The 18,882-nt window shown below is 42.6% G+C and overlaps 1 long non-coding RNA gene across 1 annotated transcript in view; it reads right to left on the bottom strand.

The window, feature by feature from the left end:
* Nucleotides 1-8,430: 8,430 nt before the first annotated feature.
* LOC141092043 (uncharacterized) overlaps nucleotides 8,431-18,882 on the bottom strand; it is a 564,362-nt gene continuing 553,910 nt past the window's right edge. The window contains exon 4 of the long non-coding RNA XR_012232671.1: nucleotides 8,431-8,838. This is a non-coding gene — a long non-coding RNA (uncharacterized lncRNA). The remainder of the gene's footprint in view (nucleotides 8,839-18,882) is intronic.

Genomic DNA, 18,882 nt, shown 5'->3' with positions numbered 1-18,882 from the left:
TAAATTCCATGGTTAACAAAAAAAAATGCATGTGCAAAAAAACGCATACATGAGCATGCCAGTGCGCACGTATGCGCATCCATAGGCTATAATGGCCATTTTTAGCGCAAAACGTGCGCATACGTGCGCATGCGCTTTTTTGCAGGGCCAAAAAATGCAACATGCTGCGTCTGGAAAATACAAACGCACACCCCAAAAAAACGCAGCGCATGAAAATCGCATACATGCGCTTACCAGCGCGCAGGTATGCGCACCCATGTTAAATATAGGGGAAAAACGCATGCGCACGTATGCGTTTTTTTACAGCGCAAAAAAACGCAAATGTGAAACCAGCCATAATACTCAGTTTCTTCCTGAAAATGATTGCAAACACAAATTCTTTGGTATTATTATCTTCATTTAATTTGTCTTAAATGAAAAAACACAAAAGAGAATGAAGCAAAAAGCAAAACATTGATCATTTCACACAAAACTCCAAAAATGGGCCAGACAAAAGTATTGGCACCCTCAGCCTAATACTTGGTTGCACAACCTTTAGCCAAAATAACTGCGACCAACCGCTTCCGGTAACCATCAATGAGTTTCTTACAATGCTCTGCTGGAATTTTAGACCATTCTTCTTTGGCAAACTGCTCCAGGTCCCTGATATTTGAAGGGTTCCTTCTCCAAACTGCCATTTTTAGATCTCTCCACAGGTGTTCTATGGGATTCAGGTCTGGACTCATTGCTGGCCACCTTAGAAGTCTCGAGTGTTTTCCCTCAAACCATTTTCTAGTGCTTTTTGAAGTGTGTTTTCGGTCATTGTCCTGCTGTAAGACCCATGACCTCTGAGGGAGACCCAGCTTTCTCACACTGGGCCCTACATTATGCTGCAAAATTTGTTGGTAGTCTTCAGACTTCATAATGCCATGCACACGGTCAAGCAGTCCAGTGCCAGAGGCAGCAAAGCAACCCCAAAACATCAGGGAACCTCTGCCATGTTTGACTGTAGGGACCGTGTTCTTTTCTTTGAATGCCTCTTTTTTTCTCCTGTAAACTCTATGATGATGCCTTTGCCCAAAAAGCTCTACTTTTGTCTCATCTGATCAGAGAACATTCTTCCAAAACGTTTTAGGCATTTTCAGGTAAGTTTTGGCAAACTCCAGCCTGGCTTTTTTATGTCTCGGCGTAAGAAGTGGGGTCTTCCTGGGTCTCCTACCATACAGTCCCTTTTCATTCAGACGCCGACGGATAGTACGGGTTGACACTGTTGTACCCTCGGACTGCAGGGCAGCTTGAACTTGTTTGGATGTTAGTCGAGGTTCTTTATCTAACATCCGCACAATCTTGCGTTGAAATCTCTGGTCAATTTTTCTTTTCCGTCCACATCTAGGAAGGTTAGCCACAGTGCATGGGTTTTAAACTTCTTGATGACACTGCGCACGGTAGACACAGGAACATTCAGGTCTTTGGAGATGGACTTGTAGCCTTGAGATTGCTCATGCTTCCTCACAATTTGGTTTCTCAATTCCTCAGACAGTTCTTTGGTCTTCTTTCTTTTCTCCATGCTCAATGTGGTACACACAAGGACACAGGACAGAGGTTGAGTCAACTTTAATCCATGTCAACTGGCTGCAAGTGTGAATTAGTTATTGCCAACACCTGTTAGGTGCCACAGGTAAGTTACAGGTGCTGTTAATTACACAAATTAGAGAAGCATCACTTGATTTTTCGAACAGTGCCATTACTTTTGTCCACCCTCTTTTTTATGTTTGGTGTGGAATTATATCCAATTTGGCTTTAGGACAATTCTTTTTGTGTTTTTTCATTTAAGACAAATTAAATGAAGATAATAATACCAAAGAATTTGTGTTTGCAATCATTTTCTGGAAGAAACTGAGTATTATCTGACAGAATTGCAGGGGTGTCAATACTTTTGGCCATAACTGTATATATATATAAGTACTAAAACGAAATTATTGATATACGTGTAAAATTCATATCCATAAAAATGTAACCATCAATTATGGCCAGTGAAATAAAGTGCAGCAATATATTAAGTTTAGCTATGATTAATAATAGTGCATAAAGTTATCAAAAAGTAATAATCCACATCAGGATAATAAATATGCACAAACAAGTTATACCACGTTTTGGTACTTATTTTTATATATATTGTTTTAGTGTAGTTGACTTTTCTTTTTGCCATCTGGTTTGGTCTTGTCTTGCCCCCACACATACAGTTCTTTGTTGATTTTAATCATTATTAATAAAATATTGTTTTTACTCTTGTGAATTGAGATTTTGTGTCCTTTTTGCTTATTTTTATTAAAATATTGCTATCGTCGTATATATTGTGTTTTTATGGATATTTTTTTTCAGACCATATACTTACCCTCTACACTACGTCTATCACTTCATACATCGCACTCATAAGCATTCAAGACTATACAGAAAAGCACATCACAGGGTGACTCCCAGTATAAGAGGGTGGGTTGACATGTCTGGTTTTGGGAGGCCTCAATGGCACTGGGAGACTTTTCACCTACTACGGGAGACAGAGCAAGTGTCTCAGGCTTCCTAAGCTCAGTATGTATTCACGAGAAGCACTGCTCCCATTTTCTGATAATAGAGTGGTTCCTTAAAAAGAGGATCAGTAGAAGAGGGGCCAAGTGAGATCAACCTGTAGTGTTTCTTCATATTTGAAATTACAGAATTTTTCAGGATCCAAATTTGCCAAATAGTGCAGATTTTGCAGGGAAATATGAATTGTATTGAAGTTATTTTTTGCGAATTGAAAGTTTCTTATGCTCTCAGGTCTCTCCAGAACCCAGGGCATAATTAACGTAGGATGTGAAAAAAGAAGGAAAAATCAATTTCACCTCATTGCTCACTAGTCCTGCCATCCCTGCAGCCCAAGGGATGGTCTTTTTTCATGTCTTCTTTTCTTCTTCCCCCATAGCATGCATTCTCTTCAGCCTCGTCACTCCAGACCCTGGCTTCCGGCTCAGCTAGTCCTCTGTCATTTCTCAGACGACATGTATCGCAACGATATGCGCCATGTCGGTACTACATACAATGACATCAGAGGCTTAGCAAACTGTTTGCCTGGCCTTCTATGGTTCATCAAAATGGTGGCAGCATTTGGCTGCCGTTTTGCTGTATGGATGTGGAGCAAATTGCAAAAAATTCATATTGTGGAGAACACAACTTTTTGAATAATTTAAGGAGAATGCAACCCAATCACATAAATTAGCTCATTCTCTACTCAGTATACAGCATCACATTAATCATCTTGTTTCGTGACCTTGTGCTCGTATGCAATATAAGGGTAAATTTTTAAAAAATTACTAATTTTATGTTACGATACGTTAAAGTTTGAAACGATTCTAAAACCAAAAACCACATTGCAAATCTCCATTAGTTTTGGTCAAAACTGTTTTGCTGCCTGGTCCTTGGCACCATAGTACCTGTGTCATTCAGAATGTGAGAATAGGTCATTCAGCATCATAGGTATGGTCATAGTATGAATATGTAAACCATTGATCAGTGGCAATATTTGAAAAACGAGAACTCCCTGATAGTCACAGGCCGTCAAGTGGCTGTCAGTACGAGTTGGAGTGCCGAAGGTTGCTGATCCCTGAATGTGCAAGCTCGTCTTTTATTACTCCAATAAGTATACAATAAAAAATGAAGCAACTTAGCAGTGCGGTCTAAAAATCTCCCATTGTTTTGAATGCTCAGTACATATGCAAATTAATGTGTTTCCATGGTACCAGATTACAAACATTCCAAGTGTAGTCTGATTTTGCAGAATCAGGCTGCAAAGTGTTTGTTGTCCTGTACTATGGAAAAACATTGGTTGACATACAGTGCGTACGGAAAGTATTCAGACCCCTTTAAATTTTTCACTTTTTGTTTGATTGCACCATTTAGTAAATTCAAAAAAGTTAATTTTTTTCTCATTAATGTACACTCTGCACCCTATCTTGACTGAAGAAGACAGAAATGTAGAATTTTTTTCTAATTTATTTAAAAAGAAAAATTGAAATACCACATGGTTATAATATTCAGACCCTTTGCTCAGACACTCATATTTAAGTCACATGCTGTCCATTTCCTTGTGATCCTCCTTGAGATGGTTCTACTCCTTCATTGGAGTCCAACTGTGTTTAATTAAATTGATAGTAATAATAATCATTTTATTTCTATAGCGCCGACATATTCCGCAGCACTTTACATTTCAGAGGGACATGTACAGACGATAGACATTACAGCATAACAATAATCACATAGATCATAACAGATACCAAGAGGAATGAGGGCCCTGCTCGCAAGCTTACAATCTATGAGGAAAAAGATAGACACGACAGATGGGTGGTAACAATTGCCCTGATTGTATGGACCAGCCATAATGTTAAGTGTGTAACAGTACAGACACAGAGGGCTAATAGATGCATAAAGCATGTGGAACATGATGCGGGGAACCTGGTAATGGTAAAACTTTTGGCTGTGCCACACAGGGATAGATGAGGATAATGTGTTGAGGTGGTAGGCCAGTCTGAAATTTATTTGTAAAGGCACACATCTGTCTGTATAAGACCTCACAGCTAACAGTGCATGTCAGACCAAATGAGAATCATGAGGTCAAAGGAACTGGCAAAGGAGCTGAGAGACTGAATTGTGTCAAGACACAGATCTGTTCAAGATTTCAAAAGAATTTTTGCAGTACTCAAGGTTCCTAAGAGCATAGTGGCCTCCATAATCCTTAAATGGAAGATGTTTTGGATGACCAGAAGTCTTCCTAGACCTCGCTGTCCAGCCAAACTGAGCAATCATGTGAGAAGAGCCTTGGTGAGAGAGGTAAAGAAGAACCCCAAGATCAATGTGGCTGAGCTCCAGAGATGCAGTAGGGAGAAGGGAGAAAGTTCCACAAAGTCAACTATCCCTGCAGTCCTCCACCAGTCGGGCCTTTACGGCAGAGTGGCCTGACGGAAGTCTCTCCTCAGTGCCAGACATATGAATTCCCGCATAGAGTTTGCAAAAAACACATGAAGGACTCCCAGACTATGAGAAATAAGATTATCTTGTCTGATGAGATGAAGATAGAACTTTATGATGATAATTCTAAGTGGTATGTGTGGAGAAAACCATAAACTGCTCATCACCTGCCCAATACAATCCCAACAGTGAAACATGGTGGTGGCAGCATCATGCTATGGGGGTGTTTTTCATCTGCAGGGACAGCACAACTGGTTGCAATTGAAAGAAACATGAATGAGGCTAAGTACAGAGATATCCTGAATGAAAAACTCTTCCAGAGTGCTTTGGACCTCAGACTTGGTCGAAGGTTCACCTTCCAACAAGACAATGACACTAAGCACATAGCTAAAATAAAAAAGGAGTGGCTTCAGAACAACTCTGTGACCATTCTTGACTGGCCCAGCCAGAGCCCTCACCTAAACCCAATTGAGCATCTCTGGAGACACCTGAAAATGGCTCTCCACAAGCGTTCACCATCCAACCTGATGGAACTGGAGAGAATCTGCAAGGACTAATGGCAGAGGATACCCAAATCCTGGTGTCAAAAACTTGTTGCATCATTCCCAAGAAGACTCATGGCTGTACTAGCTCAAAAGGGAGCTTCTACTCAATACTGAGCAAAGGGTCTGAATACTTATGACCATGTGATATTTCAGCTTTTCTTTTTTAATAAATTTGCAAAAATGTCTACATTTCTGGTCTTTTTCAGTCAAGATGGGGTGAAGAGTGTACACAAATGAAAAAAAAATAATGAACTTTTTTTGAATTTACCAAATGGCTGCAATGAAACAAAGAGTGAAAAATTTAAAGGGGTCTGAATACTTTCTGTACTCACTGAATATAAATGCACGTGGCCACTACTGTTATTCACTGGCTTCAGCACTCTCACACAATAAGATACATAATAGCATAACCTCTGAAACAATACATCAGAAATCAGGCACATACAGGGACCATCATCACTGCAAGGAACGTTAACTGTTGGAGACCACGGAAGCAGCAATGTTGGAGGGGCAGAGAATTTAAGAGAGGAGGGTTTTCTTTTTATTGCATCTACTCCGGTTACCTTCATTTTTTTTTAAATCCTGCTCAGCTCTTTTAAAACTATAGGCTGTCTGTGCAAAGCAACTGATGCAGGTTCTCTAGAGCAAAACATGGTCCTTGTATCTGTCCTAAGTTCAGGGTAATACCTGATGGCCCTGAATGGGCTCCACTTGTATTAACACAGGATTTCTAAAAATGGGATCTGAAAATGATTTTGAAAACTAGATAATCCTTTAAGATTACCAGTTGCAAATTAAACTAAACAGCAAATCTTACAAAAAGGGCATTTTTTGCTTTTATATTTTTGATTGGAGACTTTTGTCTGTGTTGGTCTATTTTCCTACGCCTGACTGTGACCATTTCTTAGCACCGGAATCTTCCTAAAATGGTCTAATGCTTTGATGGTGGACATCACCACTTCTCACCATCACTTAACACACCTAGGTCAATATTTATCAGTACAATGTCATTTTTACAGTGTAAAACTTGACTAGACAGTCTTGCAATGTGCTAAATTTTAATTTATCAGAATAGTTTATGCTGTGTTATAAATCTGATGAATCTTTACACTGTAGGCTTACTTTGTATCTGAAACTTCCTCCACAATTTTAGCACACTTTTTGGTGCATGAGGTTCACATTAAAAAAGAATCTGTCACCAAGTTTTTGCCGAGACCCTGATTCCAGTGATGTATCACTTACTCGTCTGCTTAGTGTGCTTTTTATAAAATCATTGTTTTATCAGCAGGACATTATCACTAGAGGACTAGTAAACTTTCTGACAGGTAGTCCAACCACGCCCCCCTCACTGATTGGCATCTTTTTGCTTACACACAGTAACCTGTCAATCAGTGGTGTGGGCGGGGTTATATAAACTGGTAGATCTGCTGCAGATAAAACATTTTTTTAGAACCAAAACTGCAACCCAATAAAGTAAGTGATGCATTGCTAGAATCAGTGTCTCTGTCCCTATATCATGCTGCTCTCAGATAAGGTAGCCAGACCTGGTGACCGATTCCCTTTCAGCCACATGGGCAAGCCCATCCCTGTTCCACAGAGGACATCCCTCTTATTGGGCAAAGAGAAGACCAGAAATATGGTAGACGTCATGATAAACTGTCATTTTATGCAAATTGTACCAGAATTTTGCTGAATTTAATAATTCTCCAGCACAGTTCCACAAAGGATGAAGTTAACAACTAGGAAATATTCAGTGCTTACACTACAGGTAAGGTTATGATTGCAATAGTGTTGTAGCTGTCATTCATAATGGAAGAATCAATGGTTTGCTGGATCTGTTGCACGATGGGAACCAATGATGGACCCCGTTGACTTATTCTGCGTTCTTCCATTGCATTGGTTGTTTTCATGCGAGCAGCGCTATTTTCCCTTTAGATATCTTCCTTAGGACACCTTACAATGAATCTAGTGTCTTCTTGTCCAATATTTTCATAGATAAGAATCAGAAAACCCTACAAGAGAGTTTTCTCCAAACTTGTAAATCAGGTAAAAATAGAAGTCTGTAACCGACGGCAGTCATGATCCTTCACGTCAATTGAAATGCGGAGCGTTTCTATAAAAGTCCATTTTTAAGGATTTGCTGATACACAGGAATCAGACAGATGTTTTTACTTTGTAAGGATCACTGTAGACCCACAAAGACATTCAGCTTTGCTGTTCTTCTCACCATCTCTGACAACAAGGCAAATTCATTAGCCCATTTGTTACTGTCATCTGCCGTGATTCATAATGAAATGCTAAATGTTTCATGGACTCGGGGAAAGGCAGGCATATTTGTCTTGGGTTGGCTGTGTAGACACACCGGCTTTAAACTTCCACGCACGGGGGGCTGATGGATGAAAGGGGGAACGGGTGGATACCGTTTGAATGATGATAGCCTAATATCATCATCCTCTTGTCAGACGTAATAGGCTCTTGCTCATAGAAATAATTCATAAAACTGCAGCATTATATTCCATGCCTGACAGGTGCCATCCATCCTTCCACCCAGCAGGATCACACAACTAATAAGGAAATATGTGGTGTGATGGCCCTGAAAAATTAAACAGGTAGTTTATGAACAATTTGTTGTGTCTCTGAGGTTTATAGTATTTATTAAACATTGTTACCAGTCTTTCCCCTGTGGCTTGGGGCGAGGGATTTTAAGCCAGGTTATTGGAATAATAGTTGTTTCTTTGTGTATGATTTTTCTTTTGGAATTTGCAGGTCCTAGTTCAAAATATAAATAGAAGAAATCCATCAATTGTTTCACCGTACTGACTGACCAATACTTACATTTAAGTGACATTCTCCCCTTAATGTGAAACACAGTATATGTTTTGTTAATGTTTTAATTGGACATACAGTTGTGCTCAAAAGTTTACATACCCTGGCAGAATTTTTGTTTTCTTAGACTTTTTTCAGAGAATATGAATGATAACACCAAAACTTTTTCTCCACTCATGGTTAGTGGTTGGGTGAAGCAATTTATTGTCAAAAAACTGTGTTTTGGTTTTTTAAATCATAATGACAACCCAAAATATCCAAATGACCCTGATCAAAAGTTCACATACTCCATTTGTTAATATCGTGTATTGCCCCCTCTAACATCAATGACAGCTTGAAGTCTTTTGTGGTAGTTGTGGATGAGGTTCTTTATTTTCTCAGATGGTAAAGCTGCCCACTCTTCTTGGCAAGAAGGCTCCAGTTCCTGTAAATTCCTGGGCTGTCTAGCAAGAACTGCGCGCTCGAGATCTCTCCATAGTGGCTCTGCCTGAAAAAGACGTAATTAGCAAATTTCTTTATGCATGTTAACAGTGCTACTTCTCAGCCTGATATTGCTGATATACATCTGCCTCAAGGAATGTTCCTACAGTCTGCAGCCCTTCCTAATGCATGACGTGTAGTGATGAGCGAATTTGTTTGAAAAACGATCGACAAACATAAATTTGGCACAAATATGGCACACTTGGATTTGTGATTGGAAACACGAGCAAAATTTTATAAAATCGGAAAAAATTGGAAACATTAGGTAAAAAGTGTGGTACGATAATGGTGGTTGATAATGATTGTGGGGCAAATGTTTGATGACGGGAGGGGGTTTGCAGAGGTCAGAGGAGCGGCGTGATTGTAAACTTTTTTTTCTTCCAACTTTATGTGTGCACATTGCGGCTAGCCAATCAGGGCGCAGGAAACATCCACAATGTCCTGATACAACGGCTTGCATCATTGGCTGCTGAAATCACATGTCCCGCTCCGTATAAAGTGCAAACCTCTTGTTTTAGCGCCATTTTTACAATGTAACAGGGCAGAGAGGCTGCTCCTGATGCTGGGACTGTTTGCTGATAGATTTTAGTTAGTTAGCTAGGCAGTTATTTTTAAATCAGATAGTTTAGATACTAAAGTCCTGTGTGGCTGTGAACTCGACTTTCCAGCAGATTTTAATTTTTTTGTGCCATTACTGAGGTGCACAGACAAAGTCAATAGGGTAAATTTCTTAGAAGTGCATTGTGCACTACTTCTATTGTGCTCCGTGAATGAGTATAGCGTTCTAAATCTTATTTTTTCACTTGCTAAACGTAATAAAGCAAGATATATGTCACCTTGTCATTTAGTGGTGTGGTAACATTCTGTTAGGACTGGCGGAATTCACCAAATAAGAAATAATAATAATAAGGTGCGGTGATGGAGAAACCACAGCTAGCACAACGGCAGAGCAAAGCTGCGCGAAAACACTTTAAGCACATGGAGTTAAATGTCACTCAGTGTGCACAGAGCACAAAGTAACAAGCTCTGTTACACCACAGAGTGGTACAATGAAGCAACGCACAATGGACTATATCCTTTTAGACTGCACAGACTTATAGAAAACAAAATACTAATGGGTCCCACTCCCTATCACTTAACCCCCCAAGGAAGACTAAGCTGATGGTTGAACCTGCTCTGACACATGGTGTGCTTTAGCACGCGCGCCAGAGGATGCCCGATGCAGATGCTAAGTTCAAGCAGGAGTTCCCGCCTTATATTGCCTGTCTAGAAAAACACTCACAGTGAAATTAGCGGCACATGTGCACACAGGGTGGTATAGTAGCCACCAACACACCAAAGACATATGATACTAGCACACAGGCATGCACCAATGAGAGCTTCTTATACCTTGCTCAAGTCCAGATAGAAAGGACCTTGCCTGTGGACCAATCTGAAGCTGCCACATCACCAGAGCACCTGACATCCGAGCACCAATGGGAAGGCACCATATCATGGACATGCTTAGTAGGGTGAAATCTGGACTTAGGCTCCAGAGCACAGCGCTGCACATGTAAACTAGTAGTCACCATAGGCTTAGCTGGAGGACCAGCAGTAACTACACATGCAGAAAGAGCCTGGGCAAGGCGCTGGGACCAGAGTCTGTGCTGAGCAGTCATCCCAATGGCTGAGCCTGAATGGGAGACCACAGCACCAAACAAGGCTTGAGATCCATCCCATACAGCGGGCGAATCTTGACGCCTAACACATTGTTCAGTGATTTGAGCTGTTGGCCAGGAAAAAACAATCTTTTTGGCAGTTGCTACCGTGATTCAGCATGTCATGTCTCACATTGTAATTTAGTGATAGTGAAATTCAACTGTCTACATAGCTCATGCAGATAAAAAAATTTAAAAGTTCTGTTGCTAAATGTGACACAGCCCGCCATATCCCACATTGTAATTTTGTAAGGGTGAAATTGTCCTGCATGTAGAGCTGATGCACAGTAAAAAAAAAATTGGGAGTGGGGGTAGTTGCTAACGTAATTCAGCATGCCATATAGCACCTTGTCATTTATTGTTGGTGACATTCACCTGTCTGCATAGCTCATGCTATGTAGATTAAAAAACAATTTTTTTCTTCTGTTCATAAACGTAATACAGCCCGCCTTAACCCACGTTGTAATTTTGTGGTGGTTTAATTGTTCTGTGTGTACAGCTGTTGCTCTGTAAAAAAAAATTGGGTGCTAGTTGCCAACATGATTCAGCATGCCATAGATCACCTTGCCATTTAGTGTCGGTGAAATTATTGTGCCTGCAAAGCTGTTGCACATAAAAAAACACACATATACACTCACTGGCCACTTTATTAGGTACACCATGCTAGTAACGGGTTGGACCCCCTTTTGCCTTCAGAACTGCCTCAATTCTTCGTGGCAGAGATTCAACAAGGTGCTGGAAGCATTCCTCAGAGATTTTGGACCATATTGACATGATGGCATCACACAGTTGGCGCAGATTTGTCGGCTGCACATCCCTGATGCGAATCTCCCGTTCCACCACATCCCAAAGATGCTCTATTGGATTGAGATCTGGTGACTGAGGAGGCCATTTGAGTACAGTGAACTCATTGTCATGTTCAAGAAACCAATCTGAGATGATTCGAGCTTTATGACATGGCGCATTATCCTGCTGAAAGTAGCCATCAGATGCCTGTTCTTAGCTGAGAGGAGTGGTACCCAGTGTGGTCTTCTGCTGCTGTAGCCCATCTGCCTCAAAGTTCGACGCACTGTGCGTTCAGAGATGCTCTTCTGCCTACCTTGGTTGTAACGGGTGGCAATTTGAGTCACTGTTGCCTTTCTATCAGCTCGAACCAGTCTGCCCATTCTCCTCTGACCTCTGGCATCAACAAGGCATTTCCGGCCACAGAACTGCCGCTCACTGGATTTTTTTTCTTTTTCGGACCATTCTCTGTAAACCCTAGAGATGGTTGTGCGTGAAAATCTCAGTAGATCAGCAGTTTCTGAAATACTCAGACCAGCCCTTCTGGCACCAACAATCATGCCACGTTCAAAGGCACTCAAATCACCTTTCTTCCCCATACTGATGCTCGGTTTGAACTGCAGGAGATTGTCTTGACCATGTCTACATGCCTAAATGCACTGAGTTGCCGCCATGTGATTGGCTGATTAGAAATTAAGTCTTAACACACAGTTGGACAGGTGTACCTAATAAAGTGGCCAGTGAGTGTATATACAGCTCTGGCAAAAATAATTAAGAGACCACAGCAAAATTTTCATTTGTCTGATTTTTCTCTTTATAGGTATATTTTTGAGTAAAATTTAAATTGCTCTTTTATTCTATAAACTACTGTCAACACGTCTTCGAATTTCCAAGCAATAAATTTTGTATTTATTTTCAGAAAATGAGAAATGGTCAAAATAACTAAAACATGCAGCAGTAATTGCAGACCTCAAATAATGCTAAGAAAACAAGTTCTTAGTCATTTAAAAACAACAATAATGTTTTTACTCAGGAAGGGTTCAGAAATCAATATTTTGTGGAATAACCATGATTTTTAATCACAGCTTTCAAGCTTCTTGGCATGCTTTCCACCCGTCTTTCACACTAGTTTTGGGTGACCTTATGCCACTCTTGGTACAAAATTTTAAGCAGTTCTTCTTTGTTTGATGGCTTTTGACTATACATCTTCCTCTTGATTACGTTCCAAAAGTTTTCAATGGGATTCAGGTCTGGAAATTGGTCTGGCCATGAAAGTTATTTGATGTAATGGTCCTTCATCCACACATTGACCTAGCTGTGTGGCATGGTGCATTATCCTGTTGGAAAAACCAGTCCTCAGAGTTGGGGAACATTGCCTGAGCAGAAGGAATCAACTGTTTATCCAGGATAACCTTGTATGCGGATTGATTCATACGTCCTTCGCAAAGATTCACCTGCCCAATTCCAGCCTTGCTGAAGCATCCCCAGATCATCACCGATCCTCCCCCAAATTTCACACTGGGTGCAAGACACTGTGGCTTGTACGCCTCTCCAGGTCTCTGTCTAACCAATAGATGACCAGGTGTTGGGCAAAGCTGAAAATCAGACTCATCAGAGAAGATTACCTTACTTCAGTCCTCTATGGTCCATACCTTATGGTCTTTAGCAAATTTCAGCCTGGCTCTCCTTCGCTTCTCATTGATGAAAGGCTTTTTTCTAGCTTTACATGACTTGAGCCCAATCTCTAGAAGCCTGTTACAAACTGTTCTTGCCATGCACTTCATCCCAGCTGCCATTTGCCATTCCTTTTGTAGGTCACTGGATGTCATCCTGCAGTTGCTGAGTGACATTCGAATAAGATGACGGTCATCCCGGTCCGTAGAGAGTCGTTTTTGCCCTCTGCTGGTCTGTAGTTTTGTTGTCCCCAATGTCTGCTGCTTGACCTTGTTGTAATGGACTGCCATCTTAGAAATGTTAAGGATGGAGGCAACATTACGCTCACTGTATCCCTCTGCTAATAAAGCCAGAACTGACCCCTTCTTTTCCACACTCAAGACTTTTCTTTCAACTCCTTTGACATGGTTAAAAGTTATTTTTTCACTCCTATTACTTTTGGGATACTACTAGCACTTGTTTTGCCATCCAGCTTGTCCTACTGCAAGAGGATTGTGAACACCACAGCAGGCTTTTTCATACTTTCCGTCGTTAAATAAGATTTGGTTCAGGTGATCACCTAATCAGAAGCATATTAAGTAGAATGAGGTGTACTCTGGTTGGAATTCAACTGACACTGTAATGGAATTGCTGTCAGACATGTAGAGAAGCTGATTTTTATAAAACTGTGCAGTGGTCTCTTAATTTTTACCAGAGCTGTATATATATATATATATATATATATATATTATATATTTTTTTTTTTTTTTACAAACATGATACAGCAGGCTACATCGGAGTTCTAAATTGTTTGGAGCATATCTTCTAGGTTATATAGGCTTCATCCACACTAAAAACAAATTTGTTCAGTTGCTAACGTCATTCAGTAGGGAAGATCTCACTTTGAAATTGTTTGGTGCATCTAGTCTATTTTATGCAGGCCTCATCCACACAAAAAAATGTCTTTAGTTACTAACATCATACCGTAGAGTAGATCTCACTTTGAAATTGTTTGGAGCATCTAGTCTATGTTATACAGGTCTCATCCACACACAAAAATGTATTCTGTTACTAACGTTATACAGTAGGGTAGATCTGCCTTTGAAATTGTTTGGAGCATCTTGTCTATTTTATACAGGCCTCATCCACACAAAAAAAAAATTCTGTTACTAACGTCATACAATAGGAGAGATCTCATTTTGAAATTGTTTGGAGCATATCTTTTTGTCATACAGGCCTGATCCACGCTCAAATAATTTCTTCTTCTGCTGCTAACGTCATACAGTTGTAACAGGTGTATCAGGTGTGATAGACAGTCATTCTGGATCCGGCTGTAGAAGGTCCCTGTGCCTGGCTCTGCAGGCACATTCTGGATCTTGCATCTATGCTGTGGAGTGATATTTTTCTCTATCTAGGACCTAGCAGTGATCTCCACCATCTGCTGCTGATAAACACATGCTTGCTGGAGGTTTAGTCGCTTCAGCAAGGTACCGGTGATAGCTCTATTTACCTCTGTCTGTTGGAAATGCTAGAAGTCAACTAGTTTCTTCTTGTAGCCTCTTGTAGCCTCTTGACATGAGTAATGAACCAACAAAGTCACATCATATTCAAAGACAACTGACAACTTTTGTTACTGATGAAGAAGGTCCGTAGACCTTAGAAACGCGCTGGCTTCTAGTTTGGCCTGTACGCGCTCCCTTCCTTTTTTCCCGGTGACATCACCTGGTCCTCCTCCCTCTCAGCCGCTGCAAGCCGGCGGCGCCTCTCAGCTGGAGAACGCCGCCATTGTTCATTGCGCCCAGCGACTGTCAGCCTCAGAGACGCCACTGCACCATCGCCCACAGGAGGGACGCCTCCTTGATGCTGCGTCTCTGTTTACCACCGTGGTATAGCCATCTCCACACGTGGCGCACGCTGGATCCACCTGCAGCCCCACAGTTTACATGAAGTAAGTGTTATACTCATTCATGACCTATCAAGGAGGTTACCTCAGGATATAGTCAGCCAGCGCAGGTATATATATTTTTTCAACTTTTGTTACTTGATGGGCTATTCCAATACCTCTCTTGGATGATGCACAGCGACTTGTTGAGAAAGAGCGTGTATTCGAGTGGATGGCAAGAGCAGCTTCAAGTGGCCTCTCCTCCTCTTCCTCCACCTCAACATCACACCCATCACAGTCCACAGACGTGGCACCCCAATTACACTTGCTTCCCCCACGTCACAAATCTCCAACCTCCCAACTGACTGTAGTGAAGCACAGATGGGTGATTCTGCAGAGCTGTTCACACATTCTATGCCATGGGCATCAGAACGCGCACACCACAACTTTATCAATTCACCATCTCATCTCAGCTTGCACCTCCCTCACAGTCCACCAGCTTTTTGTCCGGGTCACCGTAGGCCACCCTCTCTGACCACTGCAGCCAGCCCACGGTCTCGGAGTTGTGGTCACGTAAAAGATGGTTTCCTCCATCACGTGACAAAGCTAAGAGTTTGAACTCCACCATCTCCAATCTGTTGGCCACGGAAATTATGCCTTTCCGCCTGGTAGATACAGATGGTTTCCGAAAGCCGATGGCCGTCGCAGTGCCCCAGTAAAAGGTGCCCAGTCACCATTACTTCTCTAAAAAACTGTGACTGGGCTACACCAGCATGTCGCAGACAACATCACCCATTCCTTGACAAAATCTATGTCTGCCAGGGTGCATTTCATCACAGACGCTTGGACGAGTAAGCACTGCCAAGGGCGTTACATCTCGCTGACTGGGTACTGGGTGACACTGGTGGCTGTGGGGGTAGGCGGGGAAGGTGCTGCTCCACAAGTCTTGGAATCTTCAATGCTTGCAGGACAAACCTCTTTATTTCACACTTCATCAACTGCTTCTGCTTCCTTCTCTACCTCCTCTAGGGCTTCCACCTGCACCCTCAACCTCTGCCTTAATGAGACACGCGTTCCAACAGTACAGAGCGAATCCCCACCACCTCCTTACAGCACAGCCAGGGCTCAGGCAGTGTTAAAATTTATATGCCTTGGAGATCAAAGTCATACAGCTGAACAGTTGTGGACAGCTCTCCAGGCTGAGTTTGAGCAATGGCTGTCTCCACTGAATGAAGGCAGTGTCCGATAGCGGTGCAAACCTGGTGGCGGCCCTTCGCTGAGGCAAGCTCACACGTGTGTCTTGCATGAGTCACTTCCTCAAACTGGTGGTAGAGTGTTTTCTCCACCGCTATCCTGGCCTGGGGGAGCTGCTGCAGAATGTACGGAAGCTGTGTTCTCACTTCTACAGTTCGCACCCCTCTGGTCATCGACTTGCATCGATACAGATGTCTTTGTCCATGCCAGTTAACAGGTTGATATGCAATGTGCCAACACGGTGGAGTTCCACTCTGGACATGTTGCAGTGACTGTAGCAGCAATGAGCCATGACACAGTATGTCATGTCATATAGCCTGGGCCAACGCAGTATGAACATGGAACATATTACATTTACAGAGTGGGCACAGAGTAAGACCTCTGCACCCTTCTGCACAGTTTCGATATGCCTACTAAGATAGTTAGCTGTCACGATAGGACTGGCAAGTAAACTGGGACCGGGGGCATCTTTCCTGGCCCTAACACTAGGGGGCGCCCTAACTCGCCCTGTTCCCCGGGATACCTCAGATGGTGAGGATGCCAGGGCCTCCGCCCCTTGCCCTGTCTCCTAGCTGCAGCCCTCTGTTTATTCCCTTTCCCTACCCGGGGAAGAGAGGCGCTACCGTGTACCGTAGTACACCAACCCGACAGGGCAGACAGGGGAACAAATACAAGAGTAAAAGAAAATTCCACTCACACAAAATATACTCTCACAAATAACAGAGGCATTCACCAGGGTGTGTAGGAAGGGGGAAGAAAATAAGGCAGGTAAGGATGAGGAATTTCCAAGCGTACAAACCAAGCAACAGTAGCATAATAAATTCCTCCAGCTCTCCAAACACCAGCTTCTCTCTCTCCGGATCTTTGTAGCAAGTGCTAACTCAGGCAAGGACCTGGCCAGCAGGCCTTTATCGGAGAAAGGGGTGGTTAACTGAGCACAGCTTAATGCAGGGATTCCCACATGGTAGATTAACCCCTGTCCCGCTGAAAGAAAAAAAACACATTTAATACACCGGAGAAGTGTTTCTTCTCAGCGGCGAAGCAGGAGCCGCGCAGTATCAGCAAGGCACGGGAGCACCGCTACCAGGCCTACCATTTCACGGTCCCTAACGCTATCAGGCTCTTTACCTGCAACTTCAATCAGCGCTTCCCTATGGACTAGCTTCTATGTGGTCCCCCAGGGATTTCATTATCTAATTTGCACCTTTATCTACTGGATAAAGCGATAATATGATTAAGGCTCCAGTGGAGCTGAAATGTCATTTTTGTATAATAGCCTCTATTATATACTTCTGTTTGCTCCCTTGATTCTGTTAATAAATCTACATGCTATTCATAAAATAATTCATCATAGTGTGCGGTGAATTTTGAGTTACTTGTATCAGGATCTTTATGGTCCGTTACACAAGCACCTTTAATTTTTGACTGAGTGCAGGCTAACCTTATTCCTTGGCCATGATTACTCGTCCAAGGGTCTGTGGTGAAATGCACCCTGGCAGACATAGATTTAGTCAAAGAATGGATGAGGTTGTGTGCGACATGCCGGTGTAGTGCAGGAGCAGTTTTCTTAGAGAAGTAAAGGTCATTAGGCAACTGGTATTAGAAGACTGCGACGGCCATCAGCTTTCAGAAATCAAATGTATCTACCAGGCGGAAAGGCAGCATCTCCATGGCCAACAGATTGGAGTTGGTAGAGTTCAGCCTCTTAGCCTTGTCATGTGTAGGAGGAAACAATCGTTTACGTGACTACAACTGTGGGACCGTGGGCTGGCTGCAGTGCTGAGAGAGGGCGGTGTACGGTGAATCAGACAAACTGCTGGACCGTGAGGGAGGTGCAGGCGGAGATGAGATGGTAGATTCATAAAGTTGTGATGTGCTCGTTCTGTCAGATCGGTCAAAATCAGTAGGCATGTCCGCTTCCATTACAGCTGATGGTCTCTCACTCAGCCTGACTGGAGCAGGTATAGAATCCAAGGATTTGTGGTCTGAGACCTGCATCACAATACTTGGTACAGTAGCAGAGGAAGAAGAGGTGGCTGATGGTTGTTGAGGTCCACTGGTCTGCATTTTAGTGCAGTGGGATTCTCAGAGTAATGCACATTGATTGCGGAAGTGAAGGTTCATACTTGTAGTAATCAAATTATTGCACTTTTTCCCTCTACTTAGTTCATTTGCAAAGTTGGCAGATTACGTGAATTGGCTCATCCTTTACAGTGTCAAAAAACACTCAGGCTAGGCAACCCTTGCCAGCTGCAGACACATGAACACTGCTGGTCACCGCCACTGTTGTGGCTGAGGATGCATTGTTTGTCATGTCTGTGCCGTACAGTGCAACGTAACCTCATCTTCCTGCTCCACCTCTACCTTCTGAGATGACCTACTCAACTGCTTGCCTCTGTATTCATGCCAACTAGGATCTACCACCTCACCATCTTCCTCTGAGTTATCACATTCCTTGCCCTGAGAGTCACTCTCCTCCTCTTCCTGCCCTGAAAGCACAGTACAGTCCAAAGGGGAACCTCAAATATCTGAGTCTCATCAGGATCGCCTCTACCCTGAGGGTTAATGTCTGGTCATGAGGGTCAGGACGCTGGTCAGACCCTACTTTGTCCTGCCCTGGATCCAAGCTAAAAAAATTTTGGTCATCGGTGCAGATAATTTCCTCCTTTTGACTCTGTGAAGCTTTTGAGTACACTTCTGATGCTCCTGGCACAGAATGTGTGATCAGCTCTGCTGAATCACCCATGTGTGGTTCCCTACAGTCAGGTGGGCAGTTGGAGAG

Source organism: Dendrobates tinctorius, unplaced genomic scaffold, assembly GCF_039654945.1.
Source record: "Dendrobates tinctorius isolate UK_male_01 unplaced genomic scaffold, ASM3965494v1 ptg000057l, whole genome shotgun sequence".
Lineage (NCBI taxonomy): Eukaryota > Metazoa > Chordata > Amphibia > Anura > Dendrobatidae > Dendrobates > Dendrobates tinctorius.
This window is presented reverse-complemented; position numbering and strand designations above follow the sequence as displayed.